The sequence below is a fragment of the Loxodonta africana genome, chromosome 20 (assembly GCF_030014295.1).
Source record: "Loxodonta africana isolate mLoxAfr1 chromosome 20, mLoxAfr1.hap2, whole genome shotgun sequence".
NCBI classification, from domain to species: domain Eukaryota; kingdom Metazoa; phylum Chordata; class Mammalia; order Proboscidea; family Elephantidae; genus Loxodonta; species Loxodonta africana.
In genome coordinates this window covers 19,537,318-19,553,608 of record NC_087361.1, presented here as the reverse complement: position 1 = coordinate 19,553,608, position 16,291 = coordinate 19,537,318, and positions in this window count along the sequence as shown.

Here is a 16,291-nt window from a genome sequence, read left to right as displayed (position 1 = left end):
GACTGTATTTATGGACCAGTTTGGTCATGCTGAGACTTGACCGTATTTATTAGTCTGCTGGCTAGAAGGGGACATGGGAGAAGACCAACAATAAATTGCATCAGTTGAGGTCTCTTCATGGTCTTCAAACAACTGGTTGTTGCTATACTTTAAAAAGGAACGCCTAGGTATTCAAAGACCACAGTGCATCTACTCATATCCCCATCCCAGATCTAATGTCCTCACCTTTCTTTTCAGGTGTTGACTTTGGCACAAGGACTTTCCTAGGTCAAGAATCCAATACTTTCTGAATTTTTATGACTTATGTAAGTATGTCCTATGTCTGATGCACAGCTGTCTCTGGTTTCTAGCTTCAGGAGATGAAGGTTTCTTTGGAAACTGCCAAGGAGGCATTCTTTAACATTTTGTGTTAAATTTTCCATTAATAAACCTGAACCTATTACTTTATTACAATAATTAATCATTGACATTTAGCAACAACCATTAAATTCCACTGTTCTTATAATTGGTAGCTATCCTGTTTGTCTCAAACACCTGAGACACTGAAGCACTAGCACAACCTTTTCCTACTGCATTTTATTCTAGTTCATCACAGATAAAGCTTTGACCATTACACTGCTACAGAATTCCAAGGGCTTCCAATACTCTGTTTACCACCAGTGATGAGGTTCAGAGGTGGATTAACCAGTAGGCAAGGTAAGCACAGGCTTAAAATAACCAAGGTATGCAAGGGCTAAACTGTATTTACTTACTAACCTGTAGTGCACAATTTCACACAGGTTTCACCACATCTTTGTTGTGGTAAAATTGTGCACTACAGATTAATAAGTAAGCGCAAGTAAACCCATATATACCTTGTCTAATGGGTAATCCTTCCCTAAGAGGTCCTCATTTCCATTCAGAATCCCGTTCTCAGAGGCCATTTCCTTGGGCTACTCCTCTTATGCACTGTTTTAAGCTAGATTTTCTAGGAGCAGAATCTAAGATTGGGATCTTTTTTTTTTTTTTTAAGTGACTTATTGGGAAAGAACTCTTGGGTGGAGGGAAATGAGTGATGCAGTAAGAATCAGGGGGGAACTCTAAGCAATAATGTCAACTCAGCTGGAGAGTAACGTCTATCTGATCTCAGATGGAAGTTGTGGAGCAGAAATTGTATCAATATGTTAATGCTACCTTGCAACAAGGCTACTAGCCTTTTGAACCTTCTCATAAGTCAGTCACTGGGTAAGGTCTGTCCTCGAAAGAGGGGATGGGCATAGCACCACTGTTGAGGCCAGTCCTGTATGGCTCAGGGCAATTATCTGGAGAAGGAAGCTATGAGCTGTCAAGATAAGCCTCATAATACCTAAGTGGGCAGGTACAACGGCTGGCAAAGGGGATCTCCAGTGGGCGGATTCAGCATCTAGTGTCTTGTGAAACTGACTGCATTACTAAATTATAAGATAATTTTTATGGGGAATATACTTTTTTAATTACTTCCAGTCCATAGCATAATTAGCAACAATATAATACGTAAATTACACTTAAGAAAATAAAGAAGAAAGAAAAAGGAAAAATTTCCTAATCCATGGGAATATGAAATTAAGCAGAATTGAAATTATAGAGTGGGAGGGTATAATGATTTTTAGAATTACGCATCATACCAGCAGTGACACTTTTATTCTCAACAGTTTATTTGTGAGTTGCAAATTTCTTCCTAGATGATAAATGTATCTCATGATACAAAAGACATATACACTCTCAAACTGAAATTATGTATATATACAATAGATGTTTCTTAAAATGACTCTTTTCATGAAAGTGAGATAAAATGATTAAGATTCATTTGACCTTAGGAAATTTAAAAAATGAAATGGAAACTTTTTCCACATGCAGAGATAGTCTTGGACCAATTAAGTCTGCATTCCCCAAAACTCACAATTTTGCTTACATCTTCACCACTAAACACAGAGTCCACAGCTGTTCAATGGGAAGGAACTAATTAAAATAATGTTAGAAATAATCTCAAATGCCAACTACATTGCAGCAGGGTTGGTACATGATCACGTTGTGGATAAAAGAGAAAAATGCCCTTCTTGAACTCACCTCACTTTGGTCAAATCAGTGGTCTGTAGAATTACTGAAGGAGATACAATACAACCAATCCATAAAATTACTCAGTGAGGTACACTCCCTTACCACTTATAAATTCAGGGAAATCACATTTTCTGAGATTGTCTGAGTTTATCCTGAAATTTCATAGCAGTTATAAGAATCCCGACCCGCTTTCATTCAACAATTGACCTACTAAATGAGGGATTTAAGTGTTGTTTCGGGTGTTGATCTCTATAAAAAGGAATCCTATCTGGAAGGGTATATGTGGAGAAGGATGAAAGAAAGTAAAATTTGGATGGTAGCTATTTGGGTTACCCTGTGTGAGGATTGTCTTTTCTTTAATTCTAATTTTCATTATAATTTTATTATACAATTGATGAAAGACAGAACTAAAGCACTCGATGAGGCAAAGTTCAATGATAAATTAAAGAAGGCTTATCTTTTTTTTTATCTTTAAAGATAAGCAGCAGCTAACCAACATCAATTTCAGAAATGTACCTAGAATAAAAAACAATGGATAAAAATATCAAATTGTAAAACAGAAACATAGCATTCATTCTGTCAAGGAATATAAAAACTCTAGACCCCCAATAAACACCAAATATAATGGTTAAATAATATATTCTATCCACTGAGAAGAATGGTATTGTGACAAGATTGCAAAAAGAAAATCATCTTTAAGTTAGGTTATTTAAAAATGAACGGCAAGTTATCACTTTGCTATTGTACACTCAGAACAACAGAATGCCACTTTTGAGATATTTCTGCCAAAAATGCATTTCCTGAATCTAATCATGAGGGTACATCAGGCAAATTCAGATTGTAAGACATTTTACAAGATAACTGGCCTGTAATTCTACAAAATAACTGGCCTATAATTTTGAAAGATGTCAAGGTTCTGAAAGACTATGAAATTCTGAGGAACTATTGCCGATTACAGAAAACTAAAGAGACATGTCAACTAAATGCAATGTTTCATAATGGATTGAATCCTGGACCAGAAACTAAAAAAAAAAAAAAAACTCTGTAAGAACAATTGGTGTAATTTGAATAAGGGCTGTAGATTAGATAATAATGCTATTTTGGGGCACTATCTAGTCATTTCCAACCCACAGTGATAGTTAAGGTTATTTGTCAACTTGTTTGGGCAATGATCCTCAGTGGTTTGGCAGTTATGTAATGATATATCTGGGCAGTTATATAATGACGTAATTTGGCAGTTATGTAATGATGTCGTCATCCTCTATGATGTGATCTGATGTGATCAGCCAATCAGTTGTAAATGGATTTTCCTCATGTGTGTGGCCTGCATCTTTTATATATATATATATATGGATATTCAAGCAAAATTGCTTGCTTGCTCTGAGTCTTGCCTCTGGCTTGTCATCATCTGATATCCAGTTCTTGGGACATGAGCCAGCAGCCTGCTGTATTGCCTGCCTAGCTTGGAGTTCATTGGCCTCCACAGACTGTGGGCTAGCAGCAGCCTGCCACCTGACCTGACAATCCTGAGTTCCTCAGTACCTGCAACTATGTGAGTCAGGAAAATCCTCCAGCCTGATGCCTGACCCAATGATTTGGGACATGCTAACCAAAAGGTCAGCAGTTTGAATCCACCAGACACTCCTTGGAAACTCTATGGGGCAGTTCTACCCCGTCCTATAGGGTCACTGTGAGTCAGAATCAACTCAACGGCAACGGGTTTGGGTTTCTTTTTTGGTTTATGTCTACGTCTGTATCTGTGTCTATACCTGCATCTGTACCTATACCTATACCTGTACCTGTGCCTATACCTACATACCTCTAATTACACCTGGAGCCCTGGTGGCACAGTGGTTAAGAACTCAGCTGTTAACCAAAAGGTCAGTAACTACCAGAACCCCCATATTGGATTCCTGACAAGTGGAGTAAGGGCTATTATGTTGAATCCACCAGCCACTACTTGGAAACCCTATGGAGCAGTTCTACTCTGTCCTATAGGGTTGCTATGAGTCAGAATCAACTCAATGGCAACAAGTTTGGGATTTTGGGGGGGGTTTATACCTATTCCTTTTCCTATCCCTCTCCCTTGCCATTTCCCTATCACCTATCTATCTATCTATCATCTATCTATCTATCATCTATTCTATCTATCTATCTATCTATCTATCTATCTATCTATCTATCTATCTATCTATCTATCTATCATCTATCTATCTATCATCTATCTATCTATCATCTATTTATCTATCATCTATCTATCTATACCTGTCTGTCTGTCTGTCTATCTATCTATCTATCTATCTATCTATCTATCTATCTATCTATCTATCTATCTATCTAATCTATCATCTATCATCTATCTATCTATCTATCTATCTATCTGTCTGTCTGTCTGTCTGTCTAGAGTCCTAGTGGCACAGTGGTTAAGCACTCAGCTGCTAACCAAAAGATTGGTGGTTTGAACCTACTAGCCGCTCCATGGGAGAAAGATGTGGGAGTCTGCTTCTGTAAAGATTTACGGCCTTGGAAATTCTATGGGACAGTTCTATTCTGTCCTACAGTGTTGCTATGAATTGAAATCCACTCAACAGCAGTGTATATATATATCTTTTACTGGTTTTGTTTCTCTCGAAAACCCAGCCTAAGACATTTGGTGCCCAAAGTGGTTCTAAAGAAAAAAATCATAGAGTGAGTTTTCTAAATTTCTGAATATTCTTAATAGCACTGCTTCCAGTAGTAAAGAGGGTTCTGCTAATCCATGGTGTGAGATTGCAATACCAATACACAAAATATTACCACCAATAGATCAAGTATTGATGAGAAACAAAGACCTGAGTGATTGCATTAATCTTCTCCCAGCCTTCCTCAAGGGGATCTAAGGCCTTTTACAAGACTGACTGTTCACTGGGGAAAAGGAAATAATCAGACTTTTGGGGGATCACTGGACGCTGGCTCTGAAATGACACTAATTCCAGGAGACCCAAAATGTCACTGTGGTCCACCAAAGTGGGGTCATATAGAGGTCAAGTTATTAATGGAATCTTAGCTCCAGTTCTTCTCACAGTGGGTCCATTGGGTCCTGAGCCCAGAATGTAGTGATATCCCCAGTTCCAGAATGCATAATTGGAATAAATATATGCAGTAACTACCAGAACCCCCATATTGGATTCCTGACAAGTGGAGTAAGGGCTATTATGTTGAACAAGCCAAATGGAAGCCATTAGAACTGGCCCTACCTAGAAAAATAATAAATCAAAAGTGACACAATGTTCCTGGAGGGACTGCAGACGTTACTGCCATCATCGAGGACTTGAAGGATGCAGGGGTGGTGATTCCCACCATTTCCCCATTCAACTCACCTGTTGAGCCTGTGCAAAAAACACATGCATCTTGGAGAATGATAGTGGATTGTCATACACTTAACCAGGTAGTGACTCTAGTTGCCGCTGTTGTTCCAGATGTGGTTTCGTCACTTGAGCAAATTAATACATCTCCTGGTACCTGCATGTAGCTATTGACCTGGCCAATGTCTTTTTTTCGATTCTGGTTTCAAAGGACCACCAGAAGGAGTTTGCCTTCAGCTGGTAAGGCCAGGAATACATCTTCACTGTCCTACCTCTGGATGTATCAACTCTCCAGCTCTATGTCATAACTTAGTTCATAGGGAACTTGATCACCTTTCCCTTCCATAAGATATCATGCTGGTCCACTACATTTATGATACCACACTGACCAGGCTTAGTAGGGACTAAGTGTCAATGACTACAATAATTGGCAAAACATTTGCATGCTAGAGAGTGGAAAATTAATCCAACAATAATTCAGGCACTTTCCACCTCAGTGAAATTTCTAGAAGTCCAGTGGTGTGGGATATGGCAAGATATTCCCTCTAAAGTGAAGCGTAAATTGTTAAGTCTGGGTCCTCTTACAAATAAAAAAGGTGGCACGATACTTGGTGGGGCTCTTTGGATTTGCTAAAGTGGCCTATTTATCAAGTGACTCAAAAACTGCTAGTTTTGAATGGGGCCAGGAACAAGAAGTCTCTTTAACAGGTTCAGGCTGCCATGCAAGCTGCTCTGGAACTTGGACCATATGATCCTGCTGATTCACTGGTGCTTGAAGCTTTAACGACAGAGTGCTGTTTGGATTCTTTGGCATGACTCTTCTTTTGCATTACAGCACAGATGCTTAGGATTTTGAAGTAAAGCCCTGCTATGCTCTACAGATAACTATCTCCTTTACAGAAATAGCTTTTGGCTTGTTACTGTGCCTTAACAGAAACTGAACACTTAACCGTGCACCATGAAGTCACCCTGCAGCCTGAGCTGCCCATCATGAACTGGATGTTGTCTGACTCACAGAGTCATAAAATTGGACATACACAGTAGCACTCCATCATTAAATGGAAGTGGTATATACGAGACCCAGCCTGAGCAGGACCTGAAGGTACAAAAAAGTTGCATGAGGAAGTGGCCCAAATGCACATAGTCTCCACTCCTGTCACATTACCTGCCTTCTCCCAGTCTGCACCTGTGGCCTCATGGGGAGTTCTTTATGATCAGTTGACTGAGGAAGACAAAACTCATGCCTCATGTATAGGTGGTTCTGTATGATATTCAGGCACCTCTCGAAAGAGGAAAATGGCAACACTACAGCCACTTTCTGGGATCTCCCTGAAGGACAGTGGTGAAGGAAAACCCTCCCAATGGTCAGAACTTTAAGTACTGCATGTGGTTGCTCATTTTTCTTGGAAGGAGAAACGGTCAGATGTTCGACTGTATACTGATTCATGGACTGTGGCCAATGCTTTGGCTGGACGATCAGGGACTTGGAAGGAACATGATTGAAAAGTTGGTGGCAAGGAGGTATGGGGAAGAGGTATGTGGCTAGGTCTTTCTGAATGGGCCAAAGAAGTAAAGATATTTGTGTCTTATATGAAAGCTCACTATAGGGTAACCTCAGCAGAGGAGGATTTTAACGATCAAGTGGATAGGATGAAGAGTTCTGTGGGAACCTAGTCAACCTCTTTCCCCAGCAACCCCCATCATCACCCAATGAGCTTATAAACACAGTGGCCATTGTGACAAGGATGGAGGTTATGCATGGGCTCAGCAACATAGATTTCCACTCACCAAGGCTGACTTGGCTACAACTACTGTTGAGTGTCCAATCTGTCAGCAGCAGAGACCAACACTGAGTCCCTGATATGGTGCCATTCCTTGAGTTCATCAGCCAGCTCAGGTTGATTACACTCGACCTCTTCCATCATGGAAAGGACAGCATGTCATTCTTACCAGGGCAGACATTTACTGTAGATATGGATTTGCCTTCCTGCATGAAATGCCTCTTCCAAAAGTACTATATGTGAACTCACAGAATGTCTTATTCATTGTCATGGTATCCCACTCAGCATTCCCTCAGATCAAAGGACTCACCTCACAGCAAATGAGTATGGCTATGGGCCCCCTTCCCCTCCCCCCCCCAAAAAGCGGCTACTGTCAAGTCGATTCTGACTCATAGTGACCCTATAGGACAGAGTAGAACTGCCCCATAGAGTTTGCAAGGAGTGCCTGGTGGATTCGAACTGCCAACCATTTGGTTAGTTGCCATAGCACTTAACCACTATGCCACCAGGGTTTCCAAAGTCTCATGGAATTCACTGGTCTTACATGTTCCCCATCATCCTGAAGCAGCTTGCTTGATAGAATGATGGAATGACCTTCTAAAGACACAATTATTGCACCAACTAGGTGGCAATACCTTGCATGTTTGGTTCAGTGTTCTCCAGGAGGCTGTATATGCTCTAAACTGGCATCAAATATATAGTGCTGTTTCTCCCATAGCCAAGATTTGTGGTTCAAGTAACAAGTGATGGAGATGGGAGTGGCACCGTAATGACCCACTCGAAAAATGTTTGCTTCCTATCCCTGCAAATCTATGCTTTGTGGGTCTAGGTGTTTTAGATACAAAGGGAGGAATGATCCCACCTGGAGACACATCACTGATTCCATTGAACTGGCAGTTAAAAATGTTACCCAGAAACTTTGGGCTCCACATGCCTCTGGATCAACAAAGAAGGGAATTATCATACTGGCTGCTGTGATTAACCCTAACTACCGTGGGAAAGAGGACTGATGTTGCATAATGGAGGTAAAAAAATATGTTTGGAATACAGGAGATCCTTTAGAGTGTCTTAGTATTACCACACTCCATCATTAAAGTCAATAGAAAACTACAGTAACCCAATTATGGTGCGACTACTAATGACCCAGACCCCTCAGAAGTGAAGTTTTTTTTTTTAGTACTTTAAAAGAAAGTTTACAGATCAGGTCAGTCTCTCACACAAAAACTTATATACACCTTGTTACATAATCCCAATTGCTCTCCCCCTAAAGAGATAGCCCACTCCCTCCCTCCACTCTCTCTTTTCATGTCTATTTTCCTGGCTTCTAATCCCCTCTTAAGGGTCAGCAGTTAGAATCCACCAGGCGTTCCTTGGAAACTCTGTGGGGCAGTTCGACTCTGTGCTATAGGGTCACTATGAATCAGAATCGACTCGACGGCACTGGGTTATGGGTTAATCCCCTCTACCCTCTCATCTGCCCTCCAGGCAGGAGATGCCAACATAGTCTCAAATGTCCACTTGATCCGAGAAGCTCATTCCCCACAGCATCCCTCTGCAACCCATTGTCCAGTCCAATCCCTGTCTGAAGAGTTGGCTTTAGGAATGTTTCCTGTCCTGGATCAACAGAAGGTCTGGAGACCATGACCACCGGGTCATTCTAGTCTCAGTCAGACAATTAAGTCTGGTCTTTTTATGAGAATTTGGAGTCTACATCCCACTGCTCTCCTGCTCCGTCAGGGGTTCTCTATTGTGTTCCCTGTCAGAGCAGTCACAGGTTGTAGCTGGGCACCATCTAGGTCTTCTGGTCTCAGACTGATGTAGTCTCTGGTTTATGTGGCCCTCTCTGTCTCTTGGGCTCCTAATTACTTTGTGTTCTTGGTGTTCATCATTCTCCTTTGATCCACGTGGGTTGAGACCAATTGATGCATCTGAGATGGCTACTTGCACGCTTTTAAGACCCCAGACACCACTCTCCAAAGTGGGATGCAGAATGTTTTCTTAATAGATATTATTATGCCAACTGATTTAAGTGTCCCCTGAAACCATGGTCCCCAAACTCCGGCTCTGCTATGCTGGCCGTCGAAGCATTCAGTTTATTCAGGAAATTTCTTTGCTTTTCGTTTAGTCCAGTTGTGCTGACCTCACCTGTACTGTGTGCTGTCTTTCCCTTCACCTAAAGTAGTTCTTATCTACTATCTAATTAGTGAATGCCCCTCTCCCACCCCCTCCCTCCCCCCCCCACAACCATCAAAGAATATTTTCTTCTCTGTTTAAACTATTTCTCAAGTTCTTATAATAGTGGTCTTATACAATATTTGTCCTTTTGCAACTGACTAATTTCACTCAGTGTAATACCTTCCAGATTCGTTCATGTTATGAAAGGTTTCACAGATTCATCACTGCTCTTTACTGATGCATAGTATTCCACTCTGTGAATACGCAATAATTTATCTATTCATCTGTTGATGGGGACCTTGGCTGCTTCCATCTTTTTGCTATTATAAACAGTGCTGCAATGAACATGGGTGTGCATATATCTGTTTGTATAAAGGCTCTTATTACTCTAGGATATATTCCAAGGAGTGGGATTGCTGGGTAGAATAGTAGCTCTATTTCTAACTTTTTAAGGAACTGCCAAATTGATTCCCAAAGCGGTTGTACCATTTTACATTCCCTCCAGGAGCATATAAGTGTTTCAATCTCTCCAAAGCCTCTCCAACATTTATTATTTTGTGTTTTTTGGATTGATGCTAGCCTTGTTGTAGTGAAATGAAATCTCTTTGTAGATTTGATTTGCATTTCTCTAATGGCTAATGATCGTGAGCATTTCCTCATGTATCTGTTAGCTACCTGAATGTCTTATTTAGTGAAGTGTGTGTTCATATCTTTTGTCCAATTTTTTTATTCGGTTATTTGTCTTTCTGTAGTTAAGTTTTTGCAGTACCATGTAGATTTTAGAGATCAGGCACTGATCGGAAATGTCATAGCTAAAAACTTTTTCCCAGTCTGTAGGTAATCTTTTTACTCTTTTGGTGAAGTCTTTGGATGAGCATAAGTGTTTGATTTTAAGGAGCTTCCAGTTACATAGTTTTTCTTCTCAATTGTTAGTAGTGTTTTGTATACTCTTTATGCAATGTTGGCCCTATTTTTTCTTCCATGATCTTTATCATTTTAGATTTAATATTTAGGTCTTTGATCCATTTTGAGCTTGTTTTTGTGCATGGAGTAAGGTATGGGTCTCGTTTCATTTTTTTGCAGATATCCAGTTATGCCAGCACCATTTGTTAAAAAGACTGTCTCTCCCCCATTTAACTGCTTTGAGGGCTTTGTCAAATATCAGCTGCTCATATTTGGATGGATTTGTGTCTGGATTCTCAATTCTGTTCCATTGGTCTATGTATCTGTTGTTGTACCAGTACCAGGCGTTTGACTACTGTGGCGGTATAACAGGTTCTAAAATCAGGTAGAGTAAAGCCTCCCACTTTGTTCTTCTTTTTCAGCAATGCCTTACTCATCGGAACGAGGAAACCCTGGTGGCGTAGTGGTTAAGTGCTACGGCTGCCAACCAAAGGGTCAGCAGTTCGAATCCACCAGGCGCTCCTTGGAAACTCTAGGGGGCAGTTCAACTCTGTTTTATAGGTTCGCTATGAGTTGGAATTGACTCGACAGTACTGGGTTTTTTACTTCTTTATTTTTTTACTTATTGGGGGCCCCTTTCCCTTCCATATGAAGTTGATGATTTGTTTCTCAATCTCATTAAAATATGTAGTTGGAATTTACATTAAATTTATAGATTGCTTTTGGTAGAATAGACATTTTTATAATGTAAAGTCTTCCTATCCATGAGCAAGGTATGTTTTTCCACCTATGTAGGTCTCTTTTGGTTTTATGCAGAAGTGTTTTGTAGTTTTCTTTGTATAAGTCATTTACATCTCTGGTAAGATTTATTCCAAAATACTGTATATTCTTGGGGGCTACTGTAAATGGTATTGATTTAGTGATTTCGTCTTCTATGTTCTTTTTGTTGGTGTAGAGGAATCCAACTGATTTTTGTATGTTTATCTTGTATCCTGATACTCTGCTGAGTTCTTCTACTATTTTCAGTAGTTTTCTTGAGGATTCTTTATGATTTTCTGTGTATAAGATCATGTCATCTGCAAATAGAGATACTTTTTCTTCTTTATTGCCAATCTGGATGCACTTTATTTCCTTATCTAGCTGAATTGCTCTGTCTAGGACCTGAGCACAATGCTGAATAAGAATGGTGATAAAGAGACTTGGGGGCCAAGATGGCGGACTAGGTAGACGCTACCTCGGATCCCTCTTGCAACAAAGACTCAGAAAAACAAGTGAATCAATCACATAAATAACAATCTACAAACCCTGAACAACAAACACAGATTTAGAGACGGAGAACAAACAAATACGGGGAAGCAGCAATTGTTTTCAGAGCCTGGAGCCAGCGTACCAGTCAGGTAACCTTCGGCGCCCAAATTGGGGCAGAGCCAAGGGGAGGAGACGGCACAAACAAGGGGCCCAGCCCTAGCCCCGGAACTCACTCCGGGAGGGGGCCCGGCCATTTCGCGCGGGCGGCCTGGCGACGCAGCCGGTGGGAGAAGTCCCTGGGAGGCAGTGACTGATCTTGGAGCGGGGAGAGCAGCGTCCCAGTCCGGGAACCGTCCCGCCGGGATTTTAGCTGGGCGCAGGCACAGCATAAGCACGGAGAGCTGCTCCACCCCCTAGAACTAAACCCGGGAGGGGGCCCAGCCGTTTCGCGCGGGCGGAGTGGCGACACAGCCAGTGGGAGAAGTCCCTGGGAGGCAGTGACTGGTCTTGGAGCGGGGAGAGCAGCATCCCAGCCGGGACATGCGGTCACAGCATAAGCATGGGGAACTGCTCCACTCACCTGAACTAACCCCGGGAGGGGTCCCAGCCGGCTCTCGGAGGCGGCACGGCGACGCGGCTGGTGGGACGAGAAGTCCCCAGGAGGCAGCGACTGATTTTGGAGTCGAGAGTCCACTCTCCCAGCAGGGGAACCTTAACATTGGGCATGGGGCTGGCAGCTGAGGATCTGACCATGACTCCTGTGGGCCAGACCCCCTGGGGGCACTCTCCACACAGCCAGCACACATAGGCGACACAATCCGTGGGAATCTCAGATATAATAGTCGTTCCAAACAAGACAAGCAACTCTGGCTATATTCTGAGGTGCTACTCTCCTATCTCTCTGATCCCTCCCCCACCCTCCCCAGGCGGCTTCAGTAACATCCGAATAGCCTGAGCCAGAGGGAGAACTCTGATAGGGATCTGACTGCATTTTTTTTAGTGGATTTTCTGGAAAAACTAGTTTCCCAGTGATGGCTCAGAGACAGCAGTCCATATCAAACCACATAAAGAAGCAGACCATGACAGCTTCTCCAACCCCCCAAACAAAAGAATCAAAATCTTCCCCAAATGAAGATACAATCTTGGAATTATCAGATACAGAATATAAAAAACTATTTTACAGAATGCTTCAAGACATCACAAACGAAATGAGGCAAACTGCAGAAAAAGCCAAGGAACACACTGATAAAACTGTTGAAGAACTCAAAAAGATTATTCAAGAACATAGTGGAAAAATTAATAAGTTGCAAGAATCCATAGAGAGGCAGCATCTAGAAATCCAAAAGATTAACAATAAAATTACAGAATTAGACAATGCAATAGGAAGTCAGAGGAGCAGACTCGAGCAATTAGAATGCAGACTGGGACATCTGGAGGACCAGGGAATCAACACCAACATAGCTGAAAAAAAATCAGATAAAAGAATTAAAAAAAAATGAAGAAACCCTAAGAATCATGTGGGACTCTATCAAGAAGGATAACTTGTGAGTGATTGGAGTCCCAGAACAGGGAGGGGGGACAGAAAACACAGAGAAAATAGTTGAAGAACTCCTGACAGAAAACTTCCCTGACATCATGAAAGACGAAAGGATATCTATCCAAGATGCTCATCGAACCCCATTTAAGATTGATCCAAAAAGAAAAACACCAAGACATATTATCATCAAACTCGCCAAAACCAAAGATAAAGAGAAAATTTTAAAAGCAGCCAGGGAGAAAAGAAAGGTTTCCTTCAAGGGAGAATCAATAAGTTCAGACTACTCAGCAGAAACCATGCAGGCAAGAAGGGAATGGGATGACATATACAGAGCACTGAAGGAGAAAAACTGCCAGCCAAGGATCATATATCCAGCAAAACTCTTTCTGAAATATGAAGGCGAAATTAAGATATTTACAGATAAACACAAGTTTAGAGAATTTGCAAAAACCAAACCAAAGCTACAAGAAATACTAAAGGATACAGTTTGGTCAGAAAACCAATAATATCAGATACCAGCACAACACAAGGTCACAAAACAGAACGTCCTGATATCAACTCAAATAGGGAAATTACAAAAACAAACAAATTAAGATTAATTAAAAAAAAAATTATACACATAACCGGGAATCATGGAAGTCAATAGGTAAAAGATCACAATAATCAAAAAGAGGGACTAAATACAGGAGGCATTGAACTGCCATATGGAGAGTGATATAAGGTGATATAGAACAATACAAGTTAGGTTTTTACTTAGAAAAATAGGGGTAAATAATAAGGTAACCACAAAAAGGTATAACAACTCCATAACTCAAGATAAAAGCCAAGAAAAACGTAACGACTCAACTAACATAAAGTCAAACACTATGAAAATGAGGATCTCACAATTTACTAAGAAAAACGCCTCAGCACAAAAAAGTATGAGGAAAAATGAAATTGCCAACAACACACATGAAAAGGCATCAAAATGACAGCACTAAAAACTTATTTATCTATAATTACGCTGAATGTAAATGGACTAAATGCACCAATAAAGAGACAGAGAGTCACAGACTGAATAAAGAAACACGATCCGTCTATATGCTGCCTACAAGAGACACACCTTAGACTTAGAGACACAAACAAACTAAAACTCAAAGGATGGAAAAAAATATATCAAGCAAACAATAAGCAAAAAAGAAGAGGAGTAGCAATATTAATTTCTGACAAAATAGACTTTAAACTTAAATCCACCACAAAGGATAAAGAAGGACAGTACATAATGATAAAAGGGACAACTGATTAGGAAGACATAACCATATTAAATATTTATGCACCGAATGACAGGGCTGCAAGATATATAAATCAAATTTTAACAGAATTGAAAAGTGAGATAGACACCTCCACAATTGGAGTAGGAGACTTCAACACACCACTTTCGGAGAAGGACAGGACATCCAGTAAGAAGCTCAATAGAGACACGGAAGACCTACTTACAACAATCAACCAACTTGACCTCATTGACTTATACAGAACTCTCCACCCAACTGCTGAAAAGTATCCTTTTTTTTCTAGCACACATGGAACATTCTCTAGAATAGACCACATATTAGGTCATAAAACAAACCTTTGCAGAGTCCAAAAGATCGAAATATTACAAAGCATCTTCTCAGACCACAAGGCAATAAAACTAGAAATCAATAACAGAAAAACTAGGGAAAAGAAATCAAATACTTGGAAACTGAACAATACCCTCCTGAAAAAAGACTGGGTTATAGAAGACATCAAGGAGGGAATAAGGAAATTCATAGAATGCAACGAGAATGAAAATACTTCCTATCAAAACCTCTGGGACACAGCAAAAGCAGTGCTCTGAGGCCAATTTCTATCGATAAATGCACACATACAAAAAGAAGAAAGAGCCAAAAGCAGAGAACTGTCCCTACAACTTGAACAAATAGAAAGTGAGCAACAAAAGAACCCATCAGGCACCAGAAGAAAACAAATAATAAAAATTAGAGCTGAACTAAATGAATTAGAGAACAGAAAAACAATTGAAAGAATTAACAAAGCCAAAACCTGGTTCTTTGAAAAAATTAACAAAATTGATAAACCATTGGCTAGACTGACTAAAGAAATACAGGAAAGGAAACAAATTACCCGAATAAGAAACGAGAAGGACCACATCACAACAGAACCAAATGAAATTAAAAGAATCATTTCAGATTACTATGAAAAATTGTACTCTAACAAATTTGCAAAACTTGAAGAAATGGATGAATTCCTGGAAAAACACTACCTACCTAAACTAACACATTCAGAAGTAGAACAACTAAATAGACCCATAACAAAAAAAAGAGATTGAAACGGTAATCAAAAAACTCCCAAAAAAAAAAAGCCCTGGCCCAGACGGCTTCACTGCAGAGTTCTACCAAACTTTCAGAGAAGAGTTAACACCACTACTACTGAAGGTATTCCAAAGCATAGAAAATGACCGAATACTACCCAACTCTTTCTATGAAGCCACCATCTCCCTGATACCAAAACCAGGTAAAGACATTACAAAAAACGAAAATTATAGACCTATATCCCTCATGAACATAGAGGCAAAAATCCTCAACAAAATTCTAGCCAATAGAATCCAACAACACATCAAAAAAATAATTCACCATGATCAAGTGGGATTTATACCAGGTATGCAAGGTTGGTTTAATATCAGAAAAACCATTAATGTAATCCATCACATAAATAAAACAAAAGACAAAAACCACATGATCTTATCAATTAATGCAGAAAAGACATTTGACAAAGTTCAACACCCATTTACGATAAAAACTCTTACCAAAATAGGAATTGAAGGAAAATTCCTCAACATAATAAAGGGCAACTATGCAAAGCCAACAGCCAATATCACTCTAAATGGAGAGAACCTGAAAGCATTTCCCTTGAGAACGGGAACCAGACAAGGATGCCCTTTATCACCGCTCTTATTCGACATCGTGCTTGAAGTCCTAGCCAGGGCAATTAGGCTAGACAAACAAATAAAGGGTATCCTGATTGGCAAGGAGGAAGTAAAGTTATCACTATTTGCAGATGACATGATCTTATACACAGAAAACCCTAAGGAATCCTCCAGAAAACTACTGAAACTAATAGAAGAGTTTGGCAGAGTCTCAGGTTATAAAATAAACATACAAAAATCACTTGGATTCCTCTACATCAACAAAAAGAACATCGAAGAGGAAATC